An 8,628-nucleotide genomic window follows, 5' to 3' on the forward strand; every position below is an offset into this window, starting at 1 on the left:
CTGTTCTGTCAGAAGTACATTGATTAGAAGTACATAACGACCCTCCTATGCAGTCGACGCGCGGTGATGCAATCGCCCATTGGGCTTTTCCTGAAAGCCGATGTTTCTGAAAATAGAATATAACTCAGGGAAATCTTTCACTTAAAGTTTAAAAAAAAGTATGCAACATTTTGATTAATTCGATTAAATACATCACTGAAAACCTTTACACAAATTAGTAAAATGCAAGAAGTAAGAGTTTAGAAAATAAAGAAACGTTTGAACATTTAAAAACAAAGGTTTGAATAATCCTCTTGATTGCTAACAGATTCGAACCCGTGACATCTACCGGGCGCTCTTCCGATTGAGCTAACGGGCTCACTGTCTTCAGGGGAGATTTTGAAGATTTCGATGACGCGGCCGGTTGATTATACAAAGGGAAGCAAGCGGTTAAACGGGAGATCGACAGAGCCAATGAAGGAGACTAGAAACTTATAAGATCATATACCTATGGTTCTGTCTACAGTAGTAACAAAAGAACAAAGGAAAACAAGAAATTCCTCCGAGGTAGGAAAAACACCCCCGTACTTACCATTCTCACTGCCACCAACTGAGAAGGTTATTTCCCTTTGACCATTAATATGTCCCTCTATAAGTCCTTGTAGAATCTTAATCCACCAATAACTCCCTAACCGTGTGTTTGACTGGTCCCAATTTTTGTAAGGACCGTCTCAGGAATGTATAGAACCTGTTCACCAAGTTTGGTGACGATCGGTCCGTTCATTCTTGAGATCTATATGCGAACACAAACACACAAACAAACAAACACATCGACCGAATCCTATACACACCCCTATTCACGACTTTTTTCCGTGACCTTTCGGATTTCATGGGGGCTGCCATGTTGGTTTTGATGCGCTTCCTTTTCCGGTTTACGTATTTTCCGGTTTAACATAGCATTTGCCTTTTTTTGTCAGAAGAGTGATATTTGGTTATGAAGGAAGTCAAGTCCGCCATTACCTGCAACCTCAGTTGAGTGTTTACTTTGAACTTAAACTTGAACCGTAACAGTGTGTAGCCAGTTCGCAAGACCTGTTCATCTTCCTACCAGTTCCAACTGTTGTTATCAATGGGTCGCGCAGCTGGAGGAAGTGTTTATTTTCATTTGGAGCCCAACTTCAGTTCAAAACCAGTCAAGAACTGGCCTTGGGCTTGCCATTCGTTTGGAACTTAGTTCAACGAGTATTTTCTCGAACGTAACTTTTGACCCAGCTGGTTGGCATCATGAATTAGACGTACACCGGCAGTTATAAATCATGTTGTGCAAAAGACTGTAAAGAAGTAGAACATTGTGGAAAATCGGGAATGCTTTCTCAGTTTGTGCACCCTGGCAACATTCATCAGGAAAAAACTGCATATGCCTTCCTCTGCAAAACAAAAGTCGCGCGAAGAATGCTGAACGGGCAGCGACGACTAGCTGTTCTTCTTCAAAGTAATAAACTACCCCCCAAACCCTGCAAGTTTGTGCGATTTACTTTGTGGACATGAAGCCAGCAGAGGGCTCAGGAATGCCCACTTAATTCCTTGATTTTACTTCCGTCACAAGAACTAAAAGAACATTCAATGTTCGTTAAATCTGTGGATCAAGTGACTCTAGAAGCGGAGGAAATGAAAATCACCGGCAGATCTGTACAAGATGTTGAATTCTGCCAGGGAAACGAAGCCGCTGTCACGGCAGAGAAGTCTCCGCCTACGAAAGTCGGTAGATCTAGAGCAAGGTAAACATACGTTTTTCAACGCTTGTTCACAAACACACACACACGTACACAAACACACACACGCTCACACCATCACACACACACTTATGAAAGAGATGGAATAGCTGATCGAGTGATGACAATGTTGATTGATAAGTATTTTTTGGTGCGGTGAACTTGAGGCAATATTGTTCTATCAATCCATCAATATATTTTACACTTTCACCCCAGAAATGAAGCACGTGTACACATATTGAACAAAAGAACCATTTTAAGCTTCCATTGGTATTGTTTCCTCTTTTTTTTGCAGACATGTTGGCAGGAAGTGAGTGTTTCACCCCACTCTTGCAAGGTAGGTTGATCACTGATGACAAGTTCTGATTGTTTTTCCTTTTTAATATTAAACGGATGACAATCCGTACTCTGCAGATGGATCTAACCGAGATGGATCTAACCGATACACGGAAGCAACATTGGGAACACACTGTTATTCAGTCTGTGAATAGTTCATGTGTGAGGGGTATTACTGCAAGTACGTTCACTAATGTAGAGAAATAATTTTGGACTCAAACTTCAAGTTAAATTGTTTCTGCTGTCAGAGCCATCTTTCTGAAGGAACAATATTTTACATGCCACTGGATTGTTGTATATATATTCCTTATTTTGCAATGACAGGCTCAGCTTTCATTTGATTGTAATGTGTTTCTTATTTGAAGCTTTGTATCATAAAAGCTCTGTAGAAGTGTTGCACTTGTTTTGCAGACTGCATTAGGCGTGGTAGCTATTGCACCTCCCCCCCCCCCCCCCCGCCTATTGATCTAACACACCCACCCACACACATACACAGGGTGCTGACAAAGGATCTTTTTCTATTCTCCTTCAGGCCATCGCTTAATTTCTTGCAGACTGAGGAGCAGAGGACGTTTGAGCCGCTCCTAAACCTGAGGCACACAAGCCACAAGGTAAATAAGGTATCAGTATAAAAACAAATGTTTTCACTTTGATTTTTATCGCATCATTTTTTTTAATTAAACTCTGTAAATTGTGGCAATTACACATTATGCCAATAACATTATTATGAAGAATGAAGATTTTCAACTTATCATTGAAGAAATGAAATCAAGCATTTTTGTTCATTCTGTATTTGATTATTATTTTCCAGTCTTTGGGTTGGCATAGTGGGTGAAATAAGGGTGAGGAGTGTCGGTTGGTGTTATTTTTTCGGTCTTGGTGATGTAATATTTTTCCCAAGGTATTCATGGTTATGTTTGACTTTAGTGCAGATTCCAGAACAGCCTCTTAAACTGAAAAGCTACAAGGTTAACAATATAAACAGGTTACTGGTGTCTCAGGCATTGATGTTTTTTAAAAAGATTTTCACAGCAATTTATGTGTTTGTAAACAGATAATGAAAATAAAGCATAACAACTTTTATATTTTGTAAGTGGAATTAAATGTTTTCATTTTTTATTTTGAAGTGTTTTTGTATTCAGGTTTTATTGGATGGGTGGGGGGGGGGGGGGGGGGTGGTTTTGGTGGTTCTGACTTTTTATGATGTAAGGATTTTTTTCCTTAATTAGTTATTTAATTAGTTTATGTAGGGGGGGCCGAGGGGGGGGGGGGGGGGGGCATGGGATTTAAAGTGTATTTCTGGCTTTCGGAGAGGTGCTAAATCTGTTAAAATGGAAATGAAATAAAACAATTGGTGGTGAGGGTTATTACAAAAAAAGTAAGGATTATTTCTCATACCTTTTTATTTTTTACCCAAAAATAATGTTACGTTTTTTACTGAAATTATTCATTAATTTTTAAAGAGGCAGACTGTGAGACAGGTGATGTAATTGAAGTTAGAATATCATGAGATGTTACTTACTTTCTTTACAATATCATCTAATTTGACAGTCCGACACTGAAGACTGCAGACTTCATGGCAGCCACTGACCTGACGATATGACAGCCATGAATTGAATATCAAACGCAGAAGAAGAAAAAGAAGAAGACAGTCTAACAGGAAAATAATTCTGGTATGCTCATAATTTCTATGCCAGTTTGAAAAAAGTCATGAATTGAAGTTTACCCAGGTTAGACATTAGCATGTCGTAATTGTGACAATGAATGTATCCGTAAACGCACCAAGAGACTTACTTTGAAAAATTGAAGTCATGCATCGTCAATATGACTACAATCACAAACTGAATAAGGGGAAATCATGTCAATTTGGTGGTCTGGATCATCAGCTGTTGCTCATTCGCTATAATGGTCTACTTGACAAAGCCCGTCTTCATGTGCTTCTTTGTTTCTTTATACCTAGTGTAGACAACATGTAGGCGTTTGCAGACTGTTTATTGTATTGCTGTTGTTTGTTTGTGAGTAAAACTATGGTGTGACCTCAATTGTTTGAAATTTGTTGTGTATGTTCTACTTTGTGTAAGGTGTTTCTCCATGCCCCCAGAAGAACCGACATTATATTAAAACCTTCATACCCTGAAAATACTTGCATACTAGATGTTGTTTCTTATTGTAATGATTGGGGACAGGCAAGCTCTTAAATTGTGCAAGCCATCAGAAAACTGTCAAGTCTGATTTGCTAGAACAAGCGATATTAACACGTTATTAAGATGAATATTTGATTAAATATGTGCAGGAACTACTTCAGCAGATTCATATGGCCAGTCTCACAATGCAAGGAAGGTGAGTAAATTGAATTATGTCTCTCCCACCTGTTCTGTGTTTAGTGTCAGCCGTGATTGCCTGATGAGAATTTGAAAACATGTTGCTAACTAACATGAACCAAACCATGAAACGTGATGTAGGTGAGTAGCCCATCTAGAAAAACGAACCTGTTCTAATTCCGAATTAGAACAGGTTCTTTTTTCTAGATGGGCTACTCACCTACATCACGTTTTATGGTTGGGTTCATGTTAGTTAGCAACATGTTTTCACATAGAAAATGGTGGGCACCTGAACAAATATCTGCACATTACAATGAAGTCTTACTTTTTAATCTGATGGTTTAATAACCCCCAAAAACCCAACCAACCAGCACCCCCCCCCACCCCCACCCCTCCAAGAAGAAGCTCACATAACTACCAACTACACAATTTCATTACAGAATCAAACAATGGGAAGAATCAGGATTCAGCAGTGCTAGGTCGTTGGGGGGGATAGCTATCACTAGGCACTCAGCAATGAATAGTTGAGGTTTTCACGGACATTAACAAAATCCGGTAACCTACGGACAGTAAATTTCACAGGGAAGGGAACAAGAACGTCAAAAATGGAAAAGTATGTTTTTTCTTTCAAACCATTGATAGAGCTCTGAAGCTTCACACAAGTTTTGCAGAGAGAGCACTCGGCCTCTTCATTTTTGGCACTAAAACATGCGCACACACAAAAAGAAAGTTTTTAAAAAGTGGCACCGATGTATTCTCACACTCACAGCCTTAGAATATTGCAGTTTGTATGTTACCAAATTGAGGCATGATTTTACTCCATACCTGACCAAATCTGCGACAGTCGGGCAAACTTCTTACAAGTCGGATTGGGCCTTCAATCAAATACTCAGAAACCAGCAGCTACTTTAAGTAATACTAGTTTTGTTGTTATTTTTTACAGCTTGTACTGAATGTGTTTTCTTTTATCTCCTCAGAATCGAGTCAGCCAGAGAAAGACCATTGAGAGGGAGAGCGCACAGTAAAGCATATATGGCATGCACTTCGGTGGACCAGTGCCATCATCTTCATAACAAGAGATGCAGATCATATTTTCTTATGTTTAAGTATAGCTGTTAGCAAAAGTATTTGACGATTCTTGGGTACGACTTTCGTGTTTAATCCTATTAGCTTGTGTACAGCCCCAAAATCTGTTTTATTTTGATTTATCATTTATAGTTTGAATTTTTTTTTAATGGAATTAGTCCAAATGTAAATACATCTAAGGTTGCAATATTGTTTTTTTGTATATATATACCCTTAAAACTACCTCTTCGTGTAAACAAAATTTAATTGTAAAAAGAAGTGTTTGTTCAAGGGAGATAATTTGAAGCGAATTTTTTTTAAATCAGTAAAACTGCGTAGTGACATCCTCAATTAAATAAAAAGATTAAGGAATAAAGGTATACACACAGGTTGTACCCATTTTCTTGATTGAAAGCTTTTTTTCTCAGAATTATTTTACAAATAAAATTCAAGGGAGGCAATTGATATGATAAAAAGGAAGAATTTTTTTTTCTTAGAATACTGTACACATTTAGTAAAGTATAATTTACAAGACAAAACACAGGGGTTTTTTGGTTTTTTTCTGTGCCTACTACTTGACAAGAGAACCACGAGATTTGTGCAGATTATTTAAAATTTTCTGTACAGTATATTTTACAAAGACAGATCCATACAATATATATAATTTTGTAATAGATGTTTTCAATTTGAATGTAGGTATGGTTTTTTTTAAATCAACAGTTCGGATAGCCACAACAAGTGTGTATGTCTTGTGATTTGAGAGCTTTAGCACTGGATGCTTAGAATCCTCTTGATCATTTACTTCAGTAGGTAAAGCCACCTTCTCCAAAATCTTCTCTCCTATTCTGTGCTTACTACAGTGGGTTTGACAAGAGAACCACGAGATTTGTTTTTGTACATATGTTGCTTTTATTCTGTAAACTTTAATGATTTAATCCTATGTGCACATTTTTTTTTAACTGTGTTTTTGTTTTTGTTTTCCTGTATTCAAAGTGTGTATGGAAACCACAACCTGTCACAGCAGTATTATTAATCTGGATCTCCCTGCTATGAACGTAATTAACAGAACGTGTGCATGTAGCTAAAGAACTTAAAAAGAATTTCTGCTACTTCACTCAAAATACGTCCATCCTCACACTCATATTTTCTTAAAATAATATTTGTTCATACAAACATGTTTGCGAATTATTCAATTTTGCGTAAAATATTCAATTACGATTTCTTTGTGTGTTGCAAAATTATGTAATAAAATTATGCAAGATCAAATTCAAAACAGCAATAAAGCTGCTGACGGCAGAATACCTCTGTTGACTTCTCTATCTGTTGGGTCAAACTATGCCACAGACATGTTTCTTCTAGAAGCTCAATATCACGTGGTACAGTCTCAAAGACAGAACAACGCAATAACCTTTTTTTGTGTAGATTCGATTGACTTTTTCCTGAAATAAAATATTCATGAAGCCGGTTCTGACTGAGTTAATATATTTCTGGAAAGCTGAACAACGCAATGCGTCTGTGACTGGTGAAGAAGCAGAGCTGGAGCTTTTTGTATTGTTTGTCGTTGGTTTTATTACACACGCACTCACATACGGTCAACAAAATGTTGCATGTTCCTGCTTGACAAACAAATGCCTGCATACATGCGTGCACGTACGAACGTACGAACATTCATACCTGTGCAAACAATCTGCCACTTCAAGTTCAACACCCAAACCCCACACATTCCTCCAAAAGGAGTCTGAAGTATAATACTGGCATTTGTGGTATTGAACGAGGACCTCAACTTCCATTGTCTAGTGCATGTGGGTCTCATGTTGTACGTGTGAAACCACTTACTTAAAAAAGAAAAAATCTTGTAAGCTTATCAACAAAAAAACGAACAATTATATTCTTAAACAAACTGGTTAGAATAACAGATTTAGGAGAATGCAATGCAAGGAACATCATTATCTAATTCGGTCGATGCTTAGATCTAGAAAAGCACCCACTTATTCCAGTATAATAGAGAGAAAAAATCCAATTGAAAAAGTTCCAGATCTAGACAAGGCAAGCACTAGCAGCAATTTTAGCAAGCAAACTCGAACTTGCCCTGCATTCATGCAAGGTCGAACCACTTTCCCTGCCTAGTGGGGGTTTGGCGGGTAGAGGGCCGGTGCTGGCACACTCGGAGTGAAACGACATGTCACCTACTTCGATAGCTTCTCCGGATTTACGTGTACAAACAGCGTCCGGGTTTACCGCTTCGATTCTTAAAACCCTAGTTTCTCATGTTGGTAACAAACTGGCTATTTGTTTATCAGATGTGTCGTTGTTCCACATTAGATTATGCTAGAATGCAAGATCGCAATCATTTGGTTATCAAACCAGGTTGTGTTCTTTTTTTCATCACCTTTTTCCGCGCAAACAGTTTTGCGCCATTTCTTTTGCGCAGACTGGGCGGGACAGGAAGCGGAAGCGCATCAAAATTTCTGATTGGACAATGATGCCGACGCCCACTTGACCCCCACTACAATGTCAAGGTCGGAAAGTCGTGAATACCGGGGGTGTAAAGAAAGAAAGAGAGGGACACCCGTACCATGACTGTGCGTGTCGACACCTGCTTAGTGGTTTTCTACAATTGTGTCAAGCCCTGAGGGTAAGCTCTGTCTCGTACAAATTCAACTACAGAGTGTTGCTCTCCTCGAAATGTTGCGCTAACAAAACCTTTCTTTATGTTTGTTCCTTCGGTTTTGATGATTTGTTTGTGTGTGTAGTATTGTTTTGCTTTTGTTTGCGTGTTTGATTGAGTGTGTAGTATTTTTTGCTTTTGTTTGCGTGTTTGATTGTGTGTGTAGTATTGTTTTGCTTTTGTTTGCGTGTTTGATTGAGTGTGTAGTATTTTTTTGCTTTTGTTTGCGTGTTTGATTGAGTGTGTAGTATTTTTTGCTTTTGTTTGCGTGTTTGATTGTGTGTGTAGTATTGTTTTGCTTTTGTTTGCGTGTTTGATTGAGTGTGTAGTATTTTTTGCTTTTGTTTGCGTGTTTGATTGTGTGTGTAGTATTTTTTTGCTTTTGTTTGCGTGTTTGATTGTGTGTGTAGTATTTTTTTGCTTTTGTTTGCGTGTTTGATTGTGTGTGTAGTATTGTTTTGCTTTTGTTTGCGTGTTTGATTGTGTG

At 38.1% G+C, this 8,628-nt stretch overlaps 1 long non-coding RNA gene across 1 annotated transcript; it reads left to right on the forward strand.

Moving 5' to 3' along the window:
* The first annotated feature begins 936 nt into the window (after positions 1–936).
* LOC138960590 (uncharacterized) lies at positions 937–7,041 on the forward strand. The gene is made up of 6 exons (XR_011454058.1): positions 937–1,757; positions 2,047–2,088; positions 2,620–2,698; positions 3,639–3,760; positions 4,381–4,427; positions 5,386–7,041. It is a non-coding gene; the product is annotated as an uncharacterized lncRNA (long non-coding RNA).
* Positions 7,042–8,628: the final 1,587 nt, after the last annotated feature.

The sequence above is a fragment of the Littorina saxatilis genome, linkage group LG1, assembly GCF_037325665.1.
Source record: "Littorina saxatilis isolate snail1 linkage group LG1, US_GU_Lsax_2.0, whole genome shotgun sequence".
Classification (NCBI taxonomy): Eukaryota; Metazoa; Mollusca; class Gastropoda; order Littorinimorpha; family Littorinidae; genus Littorina; species Littorina saxatilis.